The 16828-nt window shown below is 37.2% G+C and overlaps 1 pseudogene; it reads left to right on the top strand.

The window, feature by feature from the left end:
- Nucleotides 1-4026: 4026 nt before the first annotated feature.
- On the top strand, nucleotides 4027-6888 carry LOC137715662 (putative disease resistance protein RGA3; annotated as a pseudogene).
- The last annotated feature ends 9940 nt before the right edge of the window (nucleotides 6889-16828 follow it).

The following is a 16828-nucleotide window of genomic DNA, read 5'->3' as shown; positions in this document are numbered from 1 at the left end:
TCAATCTTCCATTTGTACTTACGTAAGTTTGTCTTAGTTTTTATTTTTTATTTTTTATGATATACTAGTGTATAGTCCTTCTTTGAACACTTACCTCTCCCATTTGGAGATTGTTTTCCAAGTTCTATCAACACACATCTTAAAAGTGAAGCTGAGCAAATGCTCATTTGGACAACATAAAATTGATTATTTGGGCCACTTAATCTCGAGTCAAGGTGTTTCTATGGACACTTCAAAAATTAAGGCCATCATCGATTGGCCAGTATGCATCAAAAGCCTTCTAGGATTTTTGGGGCTGACAGGTTATTATCGTAAGTTTGTCAGGCATTATGGGTTGATAGCAAAACCCTTAACAACTATGTTGCAGCAAGGCAATTTTTCTTGGACCCCTGAATCACTTACAGCCATCAAGAAACTTAAACATGCATTGGTATCCACTCCAGTTCTTGCTCTTCCAGATTTCACCAAGACATTTGTTGTGGAAATCGACGCATCAGGCATCGGCATATGAGTTGTGTTATGTCAGGAGGGCCACCCAATTGCTTACCTTAGCAAAGCTTTATCGGGACGCAATCTCGCTCTCTCCACTTATGACAAGAAGCCATTAGCTATTGTATTTACCGTCTAACATTGGAGACCGTACCTGCTAGGCCAACAATTTCGGATTGTTACAGATCATAAGCCAATTAAGTACTTCCTCGAGTAACGAATCACAACCCCACATTAACAGAAATGGCTTGTCAAACTCTTGGGATATAACTATTCGGTCGAATACAGACCGGGGTCTCAAAATGGTGCTCCAGATGCTCTATCTTGCTAAGCCGAGTTAATGCCACTGATGGGACTCTTATCTCCCATCTTTGAATGCATCCCTGCCTTTCAACAAGAATATGCCACGGACCCTTCTATTAAAGGTGTGTGGCCTGCATTGTAGACTTCCCTAGATACAACCATTCACGGTTTTTCACTCCTTAATGAAGTCCTACACTACAAGAGATGAATTTACGTTCCTTCTACATCGCAATGGCGCTAAAAGATACTTGAAGAATTTCATTTTTCTCTACAAGGTGGCCACTCTGGGTTCCTCTGAACATATCACCGAATTAAACGCAGCTTTCTTTGGCCCGACATGCGACGAGATGTCAAGACATTTATTGCCCACTGCACCGAATGCCATCAGTAAAATTAAGAGACCATCCACCCACGGGGTCTCTTGCAACCATTACCAATTCCACTCGGCATTTGGCAGGATATTGCACTTGATTTCGTCGACGGGTTGCCTTCATCCAATGGTTACATAGTTATCTTGGTAATGGTGGATCGCTTAACCAAATATGGTCACTTCATTCCCATCAAACATCCATACACTTCAGCTTCCATTGTAAACACCTTTATTAAAGAGATTTTTCGTTTACATGGCATCCCCAAATCCATAGTGTCTGATCGTGACCCAATGTTTCTTAGTAACTTCTGGAAAGAATTTTTCAAACACCAAGGTAGTAAACTCTGCCATAGTTCGGCATACCACCCTCAATCGGATGGCCAAACGAAAGTACTCAATCGCACTTTGGAGCACTACCTTCACTATTTTTTTGCAGGTAAACCAAGCAAGTGGTCTACTCTCCTTCCCTGGGCCGAATGGTGGTACAACACCACCTACCAGTCTGCCATCAAGATGTTGCCTTTTCAAGCACTATACGATGTCCCTCCACCATCTGTTCACACTTATCTACCTGAAACAACTGCAGTCCAATCGGTAGATGCCACTCTACAAGACCGTGATCAGTTACTTCGTCTTTTGAGGACCAACCTGCAGCTCGCTCAAAACAGAATGAAACAAATCCATGATAAGGGTCAAACAGAGCGTGAATTTATGGTCGGTCAGTGGGTTTTCCTCAAGTTGCAACCATATAGGCAATAATCCGTCGCCATGCGCCATTCAAACAAATTCGCGCCTAAGTTTTATGGCCCATTTCAAATTCGAGAATGCATTGACTCTATGGCTTATCATCTTTTCCTTCCACATGACTCAAAGATCCACCCTGTTTTTCACGTGTCATTGCTCAAAAAGAAGGTTGGTGCAACGGTTCCTACATATCCCACCCTTCCACCGATCGACTCCATTGGAAAGAGGCATATTCAAGAAAAGGAACATAGCAGTGACCAAATGGCTAATCAAATGGGCGGGACTACCAACAGAAGATGCTACTTGGGAAGAAGCCGAAGATATCATTGCCCTTTATCCTGATTTTCAGACCTGAGGACAAGTCTCTTCTTAAGCGCGCGCGCAGGGGGTGAGAGGAGTTGTTAGGACCATATGGTTTGGGGCCTTTTAGCTCTTTATTCCAGCCATGCTTGCTAGCCTTCAACTAAGTTTTGCTCATACTAAGTTTTGCTCAAAGCCCAGCCTGTTTGGTGTTAGGGTTCCCTTTTCAGATTGTATATAAATAATGTGTTGTAATATGAGAAAGGCATGATGAATGAAATTGACTCTTCTCCCCTTTTCTGTCCTTGTTCTTCTCCTTTCTCCTTTACAATTTCTGCACTTATTCTGTCAATTCCTATCTTTCTCTGTTTGTGGACCGATTGGGCGTACCATGAACATCTTGCAGCAAGCTCATTGGACCTTGATATTACTCACGAGAGTCTTCGAGGGATTTTTACAATCATGGAACTCACTCTGCCTCAGCCCTCAGCAGTGGCAGGGGATGCTGTTCGAGGATATAAACTTTTTATGGTATGGCCTGGGAAACAAAAATGCTAGAGGAGAGGTGTTCCTGCTGCGAAAATTGCACCATATAAAGTATGCAAGCTTTTCTGCTGTGTTCATATCAAGCTATCTGTTTTAATTAACAGAACCAGTTTGAAAATTAATACTCATGGTAATTTCTTTCCTGCAGATTTTACTTCTTGTTGGCACTAAGTTGGAGCATATAGTTTCTCAAATGTCTCGTGAGGTTGCTGAGAAATTTACGTTGCCATTAAATTCGAAGGGGACTTAATTGTTTATCCTTCAGAGGATTACTTTTGGCTCTACAACTCAGATTTGTTCCCCTTGTGATTTTACTATTAACATGTTCTGTGATTCTTCTCAACTGGCATTTTCTTCATTAGCTTCAATTGACAATCGAGAGTTCTAACTTCTGAGGTACCAGAGGACTTGTAGAGTGTCTGGATTAGTGGCATATTGTGAATCTAAAAGTGTTGAACAATTTTCATTTTTCCTGTTTCTTCACCAAATTTTTCGACTGGAATGTTTCTTCTAGATGTGAGAGCCATTGTGATCTTAAAATTACGGACTAATGACTTTTTATCTGATGAAAATTGTAGCACTTTCCTTATTCATTTGATTTTGCGCACTGAGGAAAGTGGCAAACGTTATTCCAAGACTTGTTATCTGCTAAAACCATGTTCATATAATATGTAAATTTGCTGCATTTGCTTTCTCTTTGTTATTATTCTTATGAAGATTATGGACTGAGATTTTTATGATTACTTGTAATTTCTGAACAGATGACTTCAGTTGACTTTTGTCTCTGTGATTGATAACCCTCGAGTAACTTGATGAACATAGTGTACCGAGCTTGAGCATATGGAAGGTTCGGACAGTCCTATGGACTTAGTATTATTGTCTTTAATGAAAGGAAGAAATTTTGGATGTTTTATTGGAGATGAGACTCTGTAAAATCAGCTCCTGTATATAATATGTGCTTTTCTTCTGTTTTTCAGGCTTTCTTCATTTCATATTCACCATGAGCTTGTTAGCCATTCTGACATGATGGGAACAATGTCGTAAGAGTCATCTCCGTTGCGAAACAAAGTTTTCTCTTTTGCTTGTAAAATAGTAAATTCTTTTAGATGGAATGCCATAACGATGTCTGTGCAGGTCCATATTGTGTACTGGGGATCACTCTTCCTGATGGTGTTTATTCACCAGTGTCTAAACATCTTAGTATTCTACGGAGTTCTCGAGCCGGAAAGTTAACACCGTCTCCTTTGAGACACTTTCTTATGCCATTATAAGAGATGAAGGAAGTGGTGTCTGTTCTTTTAAGCAGAAACTTCAAGCTGCAAACAAGAAGATCTTGGGAATTTATGGGATTCAGTGATAAAGTTAGTGGAAATGCACTATCGAGAGTGACATTATTGTTGTTGTTATCGGCAGTGGGATTTGGCCAGAATTTAAGGTGGAAAGGTGCTTCTGGAGGTACCTTCACTGACAAGTTACTTACTCCTACAAACACATGTGCATGCCGTACCGCATTTACTCCTACAAACAATAGCGCTTTTACCTTATGAACAATAGTATATGAACAAAAGAAGAGTGCTTCCGTATATGCCACCTTCTTCATATCTCATATTATACTTCAATTTGTTAGCTCTGCTTTCTATTAAGAATTTAAGATTGTTTTATTACACGATTACACTCGGCATATACCAGTAATATTAAGAATATTATTTAAAGTATAGTATTATAAGATTAGCCTAGGCCCTAGGATTTAAATCATTAATATCAATTGCTTTAGTCACATGTGTTTGGTTCCCCTCAATAGAAAGTTAGATAAAAGACCCATAACCATTGACTAACATTTGCTTTAATCACATGTGTTGTTTCCCTCAATAGAAAGTTAGATAAAAAACCCATAACCATTGACTAACATTTGCTTTAATCACATGTGTTGTTTCCCCTCAATAGAAAGATAAAAAACCCAAAACCATAAGCATTTGTTTAATATTTTATTTCTTCAATTTAAACCCATTGACTACATTTTTGTCTCAAAAAAAAAAAAAAAAAAAAAAAACCCCATTGACTACATTGCTACCCCCAATTTACTTTCCATATTAAATTGATGAGTAAGCTAATATTTAGGTTGAGTAATTCTTCTTCTTCTTTTTTTTTTTTTTTTTTTTTTTTTTTTTTTTTTACATCTGTTTTTCCCATTTGTGAGCAACGCATGGAAACCACGCATTATTAGATAGAATTATGCGAGTGTTGAAGTTGAGTTTTGACAATTTAGAATCACCATCGTTGAAGCATTGTTTTTCATACTGCTCAATGTTCAAAAAAGATTTTGAAATTCAAAGAGAGAACTTGATTCAACTTTGGATGGCTCAAGGACTACTCCACCCTGCACCCGATAAGATAAAGATATGGAGGAAATAGGCAATGAATATTTTGATATTCTACTGCAAAGCTCCTTATTTCAAGATGCTTCAATGAGTGACAGTGGCATTGTTAGCAAATGCAAGATGCACGATCTTGTGCACGACCTTGCAGAACTTGTAGCCAAATCAGAAAGCTTGATGGGAGACTTCTGTGGCATAGATAATACAAATGAGATTCGACATGTTGCTCGGGTTTCTACTTCTATGCTGGATAAAATTCTAGAAAGAAGTGCTAAGAAATTGCGGTCAGTGTTTTTCGACGATGGTGAAGTTCCTAGTAACATTCTTCCACGATTCAAAGCTTTACGTGTCTTAAATTTGTGTAATGCTAATATTGAAAAATTTCCAATTTCAGTTGGAAGGCTGAAACACTTGAGGTATCTTGACATTTTTGAAACAAGATTCAAGTCGCTTCCCAAGTCTATAGGCAAGCTCTATAACCTTCAAACCTTGAGAGTAACAAATTGTGCCCTTAAAGAGTTTCCAAAAGAACTAAGAAACTTGATCAACCTGAGGCATATTTATTTTGATAAGAGTACGAAATTCCCACGGCCTTCAAACATTACCTTATTTTTCAGTGGGTAATGAGACTGGTAGTCGAATTGAAGAGTTGGCTGGCTTGAAACAATTGAAAGGTGAATTAATTCTTTGTAATCTGGAAACGTAAAGAATGGAGAAGAAGCAAAGAAAGCTGAGTTAGAGGATAAGAGGCAAGTATGCCATTTAAACTTCAAATGGACGGAAGATAGGTCAACAACTCATAACAATGAGGAGGAAAATGTCCTAGAAGGCCTCCGACCGCATCCTGAGTTGGAGAGCTTAAGTATTAAAAACTTCATGGGCGATAAATTTCCATCATGGATGATGGGCATGTCATTATTGCTCAACAACTTGAAGAAGATTCAGTTACTTGGATGCGACAAAAGTGAAGGAGTTCCACTGCTCGGTCATCTACCGAATCTTACAGAGCTTAAGATTAGCGGAATGGCTAACTTGAAATGTATTGGAGTTGAGTTCTATGGCTATGATCTTGTCAACAATGTAGCCACAACAAGGAGATAATTACTTTATTTCCTACACTAAAAATATTATATTTTGAAGTGTAACAATTTAATTGAATGGATGAAGGCACCAATGATGTCAACTAAAAAAGTAGTGGTATTTTGTTGCCTCGAGATGTTGACCATCAATAGTTGTTCCAAATTGAGAAATGCCCCTGATGTATTTGGATCTTGTGGTTCACTTCAAAGATTGGTTATTCGTAGTTGTGAAAAGCTGAGGCATTTGCCGAATGGGCTAGACACACTCCCTCTCCTTGAGGAACTGAATATATTAGGATGTCCTAGTCTAGATTGTGAACGATTGTCAAGCCTACCGAGTGGGTTAGAGTATTGCACCTCTCTCCAAAAATTGAGTATACGCAAGTACTATGGTGTAGCATCGTCTCCAGTTCACACCCCTGCATCTCTTCGCCAGTTGGATTTTTCAAATTGTGATGGACTATCTTTGCCATTGGGTGTATGGGCCTCTCTCATGGAATTGAATATATTCAATTGCAGTGTGACATCATTTGAAATTAAAGGCGGTGTCTCCCTCACATCTCTTCAGAAATTGACAATCGATGGTTGTGATGAATTGTCAAGCTTACCTGCTCTTCCACAACAATGTCCCTTTCTTCATGAATTGTATATATGGAATTGCCCAAAGCTAGCATCTTTATAACAAAAGTTTTTTTTTTTATCCTTCTCCCTATTCTTTTAAATCAGCTGACTGAGTCTGGCAGTAGTTGGATGGAAGGTACGCAGCACCTTACCAAATACAACAAATTTGTATTGGAAAAACCAAATTTCATGGTGTGCAAGGCCACACTTCTCCAAGATTACTTGTATTCCAGTTTTATGTACAAACGACTCCAAATGGCTCAAATTTCTTCTTTGAAATTAATCCATGTAAGCTTTTCAAATCCGCACCTCCTCCTCTCTTCTAATTGATCAATGCATTGTACTGTTGACTTATGACGTACTATATATGTTGTGTGTTTTCCAGTGGCATCTATATTTCTTTTGGCATACTGTGGCGTTTTCCGGGATGCTCAATAGGTGTAAACAGAGTCCAGGTACTAATGCACAAGATTGTAAATTTCTCGCTCTACCTTCATTTGTAAAAAATATAAGTTATAGTCCTTATCATACTAACAAGCCTCTTTTTTTGGTACCATGTGGCCGGTCTCCTTTACATGTTTGATATGTTAACTTTCTTTAGTTAGTCTGTACGACTGCTGAACCACTAGCTTAATTACCCGTTCATGGTATTCAAATTTTGTTAGAAACTTGGAAGAGTAATTCCAGTACTTTTGATCGTGTAAAACCATGTTCATATAATGCATAGATTTACTGTAATTGCTTTCTGTTTGTTATTATCCTTATATATGAAGGTTTTGGCTGATATTTTTATGGTTACTTGTGATTTCTGATTTGATTTTTGAATCGTATAAACAATAATTTGAATTCAATTGATTTCTTTATCTCTAATTCATATCCCCTGAGTAACTTGATGAACTGTCAAATACTTGTGTTATTGCATAAATTAGGTAAAGAATCATCCTTTGCAATGCTAAGTTAGGGAATAATAACTTGGCGAATTTAAGAAATCTGTGGAAAGGTCTACATTCCCGAAATTGATAAAATTCACCATTGGCAGGTTTCGGGAGGAGCTCAGTTCCATTCCTGATGTTCAAGGTTGATCATTGCAGCTTGAATCGTTACATATGAAAGGGTGGCCAAAGCTCAAGTCTCTCATCAAGTTCAAGACCTCACTTCTTTAACTACTTTATGTATCAACTATTTGAGGGAGTGGAGGCTTTACCAGAGCCGTTGGGTAATTAACCTTACATCCCTTATAGAGTTGGGGATTAGGGAGAACAAGAATTTGATGAATCTATCCCCTGCAAAAGCTATGCAACTCGTTGCCACTTTTCTGTCGCAGTGAATTAAGCAATGTAAGTTTTTCAAACTCCACAACCTTTTCTCGTCTAGTAAATAAATCGACGTATGTTGTGTTTCCAATAGGCATATATAACTATTTTTAGCATCCTTCGGCATTTTTCATGATGCTCTTACTCAACTAGATCGATGTAGTTCAGTAGGTGCAAACAGAGTCCAGGTACTGATGCACAAGAAAAAAGTGGTGTTTGTTGTTTTAGATATTATTTTGTCCTTTCATTCATTGCATGCGAAATTTCTCATTCTACCCTGTTCAGTAATATACTTGCCTTACAGTCCTTTTCAAGCTAGCATGTAATTTCTGGACTGGCTCATAACGTTGTTGTTGAGAAATACATTGAAATCGAAGCAGATTTGGTTGTTCAACCATCAGTTGATCATTTTTAGTTCCACAGGCCCAGATTAGTTCTCATTCTGATTCACATTGTTTTGGAACAAAAACTTTTTAAGTGAAATTTTGCTTCTGGCCAGATTGTTACGAGAGTGATATTATTGTTGATTTTTGTTTCTTCCTAGAACATTCAAGGTCTTGGGACTTTTTGGGATTCAGCGAGAAGGTTAGTTGAAATGCAATTATCGAGAGTGATATTATTGTTGGTGTGTCCGAATATATGTAAACCAAATTAATGCTTTTGATTGTTATGACATAAACATACTAGTCACTTGTACAAATATATGTAAAGTTGCAAACCAATTTAATACTTTCGATTGCTATTCTTTTTTTTTGTCAAAATAAACAATAACTAAATCATGAACAAGAATGTTCTGCTAAACACCTATATATGTTTCGCAAGGGTTACGCAATTTTGATAATGTGTTGCCTCTGTACTTGGTAATACTTTGTAAACCATATGAAATGTTCATTTTGCAGCAAGCTCATTGGACCTTGATATTACTCACGAGAGTTTTCGAGGGATTTTTCCGTTCATGGAACTCACTCTGCCTCAGCAGTGGCAGGGAATACTGTTGAGGATATACTTTTATGGCCTAGGAAACAAAAATGCTAGAGGACAGGTGTTCCTGCTGCGAAAATTGCAACATATAAAGTATGCGAGCTTTTCTGCTGCAGACGCATCAGGCTATCTGTTTTAATTAAAAGAACCAGTTTGAAAATTAATACTCATGGTAATTTCTTTCCTGCAGCTTTTACTTCTTGTTGGCACTAAGTTGGAGCATGTAATTTGTCAAATGTCTTGTGAGTCGTGAGGTTGCTGAGAAATTTACGTTGCCATCAAATTCGAAGGGGACTTAATTGTTCATCCATCAGAGGATTACTTCTGGTTCTACAACCCAGACTTGTTCTCTTTGTGATTTTAATATTTATGTGTTCCGTAATTCTTCCCTACTGGCATTTTATTCATGAGCTTTGATTGACAATCGAAAGTTCCAACTTCTGAGGTACCAGAGGACTTGTAGAGTTTCTGTATTAGTGAGTACTTATTGTGAATCTAAAAGTGTTGAACCATTTTCATTTTTCCTGTTTCTTCACCAAATTCTTTTGAATTGGAATTTTTCTTGTAGATGTGAGAAAGATTGTGACCTTACAATTACAGACTGAGATTTTGGAGCACTTTCCGTATTCATTTGATTCTTGCATAATGAGGAAGTTGGAAATGTTATTCCAATACTTGTTATTTGCTAAAACCATGTTCGTATAATATGTAAAAAAGTTATTATTCTTATGAAGATTTTGGACTGAGATTTTTATGATTACTTGTAATCTCTGTGATTGATAACCCTTGAGTAACTTGATGAATATAGTGTACCCACACTATTGCAGAAATTAGGTAAATGAATCTTCAATTCAAAGGTTTTTACTATCAGTTGAAAAGTTGAAGTTTGTTGTTTACATTTTTCCAAGTTGTTTTGGTGTTATCTTTGTACAGGCAGAATTGGGATTCTGAACGAAACTCATGATTGGATCAGTACCATTCTTCAACTTCAATCATGTTTCCATATCATCAAATCTTAATTTGGACACAAATTGGTATTCTTTTATCTTGTCAATTACAACAGGATCAATATTCATTTTTTGATACTCGTCGCCAAATTGAAATGCATCCTTACGAGTTTGCACAGAGATTTGGATTCAGTTGATTTTTTTTTGTGTTGTGTAGATTTTTAGAAGCTTGGCCTTCCTAGCGTCCCTTGTGCCCTGCATTGCTGTGAAAGGAGAGTGCAAGAAGCAACCAACTGTTTAATAGAGCAAGAGATTGAGCTTGCAAGTGATAAAACTACTGTACTACCCTAATTGTAACTCACTTTTTCTTTCTTCACTTACTGTCTAAAAGACACTCCTCATGCTCCTTTTAAAATTTAACCTGTATTATTATAGTGAAAACCGGAGAAACTACTAAACTTGGACGTAACCCAGCTTGGGCGTATGGAAGGTTCGTACAGTCCTATGGACTTAGGTACTGTCTTTAATGAAAGAAAGAAATTCTGGATGTTTTATTGGGGATGAGAGTCTGTCATCAGCTCCAGTATATAATGTGTGCTTTTCTCCTTTTATTTTACTTTGAACAATCTAAGCACGAATTTTTCCTGTTTTTCAGGCTTTTTCCATTTCATATTCACCATGAACTCATTCTGACATGATGATAATGATGTTGTAAGAGTCATCTCGGTTGCAAAACAAAGTTCACTTTCGCTTGTAAAATAGTAAATTCTTTTACATGGAATGTCATAACAATGTCGGTGCAGGTCCATATTGTGTACTTGGGGTCACTCTTCCTGATGGTGTTTACTCCCCATTTTCTCAACACCTTAGTATTTTACAAAGAGTTCTCGGGCCAGGAAGGTAACACTGTGTTCTTTGAGACACTTACTTATGCCATCATAAAAGATTGACATTTCTTTTTCTTTGAAAATTAGTCCTGTTTATACTAAACTGTGAATTGCAGATATGAAGGGAGTAATCTATTTTATTTTAAGCAGAAGATTCAAGCTGCAAACAAGAAGATCTTCGGAATTTATGGGATTCAGTGATAAAGTTAGTGGAAATGCCACTATCGAGTGCGACATTGTTGTTGTTGTTTTCGGCTGTGGGATTTGGCCAAAATCTAAGAGCTTTAAAACAAATATTTTGATCCTCCTCCCTAAAGGCGGAAAGGTGCTCATGAAGGTACCCTCACTGACAAGTTACTTACTCCTACAATCATATGTCATTCTACACACAATTTTTCTAGGGTGAAAAATAGCGTTTTTCCTTTATCTGCAGGTAACGTGCTTTTACTATATGAACAAAAGAAGAGTGCTTCCGCATATGCCACCTTCTTGATATCTCAGATTATACTTCAAATTGTTAGAAAGTTCATTGGCATGAGTTGAGTGTAATCTTTACTATTCAATAATTGCCTTTGTTCCATCGGTTGGAAAGTTGAAATTCGTTCTCTATCTTTTTTCATGAATTATTTTGTTGCCGGTAGAAACTCATGCGCGAATCATTTTTCACACTTCCAAGTTTCCTTCTCAAAAATATCTTAATTTGGATAAACTGGTAAGCTCTCATCCCTTTAATTACACTGGATCAACATTCTTTGTTCGATACTCGTCTCAAAATCAAAGTGTAACCTGATCAGTTTGCATCACAGGAAAGCAGCTTGGGTGATGGAACTGAGAGGTCTTGGACGTGCAAGCAGCAGCCAAAGTATTGAATACTAGACAAGAAAGAAGAGCGAGAGCTTGAGATTGAAAGTGAGAAAACTGTTGTACTGAAGTAAGATTTTCGTTCTCCTAAACTCACACTTGCTACTCCTTGATATCCAGTTTATACAAACTGCTTTTCCTTGTAGGTTGCAAGATGGAATTAGCAGCTCAATCGTCGGTCAACTCCCAGGCCTCAAACCATCAATGTAGACTGATCGGATAAAGATGCCTTCTTCATGAAAGTTGTTCCAAATGGTGTCTACTACAACATATAAGATCTCTAGCATTTCCAGTTCATCCCACTCCGACTAATGTTCAGATTCCTGGCTTATGATCTGCAGTCAGATTGTGGGGCTCAAAACGTCAACTTAAAGTGCTCAAACTAAAGCGACTTCTTCATGAAAGTATCTCCAAATTGTGTCTATTTTTAACATATCCAAATTTGGTGATGATTTACCCACTGTAGAATTATGTATGATCAAAATACTGAAGCATGTTATGAGGAAAATGTAGCAGCTGCCCAATAAATGCATAAGTTGGACTTCTAGCAATAGGAGCAGAGGAAGGAAGAAAAAGCAAGCAAAGAAGCATTACTCTAGTGTTTGAAAGCAAGTTGTTGATTTTCAGCTCTTATAATAGCAAAAAGAAAAGAAAAAAAGAAAAAAAAAAAAGCAAGTTGTTGCATAAGTTGTATGCTTAGCATGCTTTGATCTTTTGTAGTTCAATAATTTTCGAATTCGTATTTTCAAGAGAAGAAGAATTGAACTATGATTAATACCACTTTGAGAGTTGGAATTGATAGATAAGTAATTATTAGGAATTTATGAATTAATGGAAGTGGGATCCAATACCTTGATTAATTCTCACATTGATTTTCGTTTTTAATTTCATTTTATCTGACTTGTTTACTCAACAAAACAACATTTTTCCAATTAGGTTAGTATAAAGTTCATGCACGTTGTAAATCTGGGGAAACTACTCAACGTGGACGCATTGGAATCGTTATATTTATTTAATCTACATTATCATTGGTTATAAACCATAATGTCAGTATTGCAACCCCAATATCCTGTGTCGTGTACACTATTTTATCTTCATTAGCCATTTTTGGGAGTCGACAAGAGTCAACTCAATGGCTAATGGATTATGCTCACAAAAATGAAATCTATTGCATTTCCATGGATAAACTATACAGAGGTTCGCATGTCCTGCGCGGTTCTAAATTAAACAATTCATTGTCACTGGCGGAGTTGAACTTTGTCAACCTCCGCCAATAGACCAACATTTTTAAGAGTAAGAAGTAAAAGAGGCAAGACCACACTTCAACTTGGGTTGAGGAGACGGAGCAAGTCGCCCAGATGTTGCCGCTGAACGACTGCTATGGAGTTTCCTGGAGCACCTAGAACCCTTAAGATTTCTGGTTGAGTGCCAGATGCTATGCGTATAGGAGGCTAAGATTGAAAGTACCGGAGTTACAAAGCCCAACCCATGTCATCACGTGTTACGCCAGGGCGAGGAGAAATTTTTCCAAGTGCCGGAACACCATGACACATGGTGTTCCCTCACACATTAGAATTTAGTTTTATTTATTTATTGAAATATAAAATTGAAGGATATCCAACATGTCAAATCCTAATGTGTGAGGGAACACCATATGTCATGGTGTTCCTGACTTGGAAAAATTTCTCCGGGCGAGGAAGTAATGGGTCTAAAATTTTAGAAGGCAAAAAGGTGGGCCCGTTTTGACCAGGATTTGTAGAATTCAAATTCTCACTCACAGCGTTGACTGCTATTAAGTCAAATCAGGCAATTTTGGCGCTAATGGCTCGCTGACACAGGTTCATCCCTGATTGAGTGCGCCAGATGGGAATGCACCAAAGACGGAGCTCTGACTGCGACATTTTCGTTATCCGATTCTGTAACCTCCGCCGTGGCTGGGTCTGGATCCTCGTTACCTTGTGTAAATGGAGGTGCTTTCATGGACCAGGAGCCCTCCTCATCACTCCGGAATCCAAAGCGTCGAAATTTAGCCTGCAACAAAGTTCCCATAAGGGGCTTTTGCACCGTCGATCACCCCACCATTGTAGAGAGAGCAACCGATTCCGACATGATCGAAACATCCACAGAGAAAGCAGTAGTAGCTGGGAGCTTCTGATAAAGGAGTTCAATATCTGCCTTATCAGGGGAGACGTAACTTCAAGAATCTCTTCAACGGCTGAAAAAAGTTTACGGCAACACGAATTCGCAAAAACTCACCCAAACAATCTCCACTCCAGTTGCGAGAAATATTGGTCACGTTACCTAGACAACGACCAACAACACCACCCATCTCTGCAGTCATATAAGTGGCAGCAGACCAAAGATTTGAACCTAGAATTCTTGTGTGAGCAATGAAACTTGACGAGGAATGTCACCCTCTTCTACTTATAAAGCAACTATATCTTTTTGAAACTCCAGGGACCCCCATTCAAAATCCTAGACCGTTCCACATCAAATGAGAACACAAATAGGAAGCGATCCCCACAAAGGGGTTGAATTGAAACCCTGGCTTTCGGCTTCCAACAGTTTGACAAAAAGTATGCAAAGGATTCTTTGCCGTAATCCTTATGGATGCCAAAAGTTTGCCGACCAGGAGGAATTGAGAGATGCGTAGGTTTGGAGAGTCGTCCACTATGATTTCGCAACCCTCATCCTCTGAGAGAGCAAAACCAACAGCAAAACGATGGGGACCACGTCTTCCATCGAACAAAGAAAATTGAAACGGAGGCAGATTGTTTATCCTCTTGTTTGGATGTGCTTCTCATCATTTTCTATTTATGCGATCACGGTTAAGCTACGTCAACATTTTATATTTTTATTATTTTTTATCTTATTATCTCTATAAAAGAATCAATATAAAATGTTAACGTGACTTAACCATGATTACACAAAATAGAAGGAGATGAGAAGAGCACTCAAACATGACGACAAACAATCTCCCTCCAATTGAAACACCAAGAAAAGGAAAAATAAATTGAAAAAGTACATCTGATGTACGCCAAATTAAAAAATCCGATTCCCGTATCCAAACGCAAGTTAACCTGGCAAGAGATATATGGAGTTAGAGACATTAAGTAGTGCATTTGACTTCTTTTTTAAAGGGACAGATTTTTTATTTTTTATTTTTTTGGCGTTTAACTTTCTTTTGAGCCATTCGCCCCCTTTATATTAAAGCATAAAAGGAAAGGATGGTGAATCTTTCGGATCTTTTTCTCCTAATTCATCAAATCAAGGAATTTGTACAGTTAAAATTTCATCCAACAACTGCAGTTATTATCTTTTAAAATGAGCCTCTGTTTGTAGTCGTTTCATTAAATTTCAACGACACAGATTTCCTGATTTGATGGATTAGAAGGAATAAATCTGGAAACGATCTCTTTTCATGGATAAAGAAGAAGGAAATGATGTTTTTGCGCTTTTTTTTCTTGGGTGAAAGTAGAAAAGTTGACAAATAAGTCATTTTTATTGTCACTCTACAAAACTGTTTTTAAATGTGAATAACTCGACTTTATCATTTTAAAATAATGAGCGCTTTTGGTTTTGTAAGTGTTTGAAACAATTTTTTCTTACTAATAGTAGTGCTTTAACTTTCTTTTGAGCCTTTCGGGCCCTTTAAAAAATGTTGATTACTTATGACTTTTTGTGCCCTTCTTCTTTTTGGGTAGAGATCGAAGTCTTTCCCATCAGTCGCCACTTGCACCTCCCCTTTGCCAGCTACGGTCTTCATCATCATTAGCTTTGCCCACTTCTTTTGACTTTTGAACGAGGCGGATCCACGTCTAAAGTAAATCTGTCCTCAACTATATGTTTCTGATCGGAACATACTCCAATTTATCCTCAATTATTTGTCTCTGATAGGAATCTACTCCTCTATTATTAGATGCACCACGTTTTTCACGTTATGAGAGAGAATTTAAACACTATTGTATCTGGTATCTATGATCACATTATTCTGCATTGCACTTGTAGTGTATCGAAGAGAGGAATTTAAAACACTGTGATTCATTTCATGAAAGGCTTTTTCTCTTGTTTATGGGAGATTTATCTCAACAAGATTTCTTATCTACATCAAAATTTTAAGTTAAACGTGTGAACAATACAACCGGGATGATATGGAGCGTGTGTGGCCGGAAAAAAGTTGAGGTTTCACTAGAAAACTAATTGGCAATATGAGAAATAGTTCAACATCTTAGAAGCACATGCAACATTTATCTTCCTATCGATGCGGAATTCATTCTCAACAAGAGTGGTGTGTTCTTGCAAAAGGATCGAAGGAATGAAAGAAAATACTACATATATGTTGGAAGGAGAGAACGTATGCTTTGAGTTTGACATTTTAATTTTTTGAATAAGTGTAAAGATACCTTTACATAGTGAATTGGGTTTGTAAAGGTAATTTAGGTAGTAAGTTTAGGTTTAAAGAGTTATTGATAGTTTAATTAATATATGAGCATAGAGAGTGAACTGAGTGTAGAGAGAGATTATAATGATTTAAATAAAGAGGTGTGATATCCATACATCCTTTTTACTTGCCACCATCCCTTTTAATTTCAGTCGTCGAATCAAATGAATTGAAGAAAATCAAAAGTCAAAAGTTAACAAAGTTGTTTGAGAAATAAAAATCGATGCAGGGTAGCAACACCACCCTAAATAAAATTTCCCAAAAATATATATGAGTGGATTTAAATTGAAAATACTATAATGTATTTATTTTTAAATGTAATTTAAACTCCAGCTTATGTGAATTTATACACTATTTTCAAATTTTCAACATAAACTAAAATTTTAAGCCATCTGTCATATCAATTTTTCAAAATCATTAACTTTCGTCTTATCTTAACTCCGTTAAATTTTAGTTCATATGACAATTGAAAACAATGTATAAATTCATATAACATTTCAAAATTTTTTTTTCTTATTGCAATGGATGAATTGCCCTAGTGAATATGTCATTCATCTTCAATCCACAGCAG

The sequence above is a fragment of the Pyrus communis genome, chromosome 14 (genome assembly GCF_963583255.1).
Source record: "Pyrus communis chromosome 14, drPyrComm1.1, whole genome shotgun sequence".
Lineage (NCBI taxonomy): Eukaryota > Viridiplantae > Streptophyta > Magnoliopsida > Rosales > Rosaceae > Pyrus > Pyrus communis.
The sequence above is the reverse complement of the archived record's forward strand: the minus strand, read 5'-3'. Positions and strand labels throughout refer to the sequence as shown.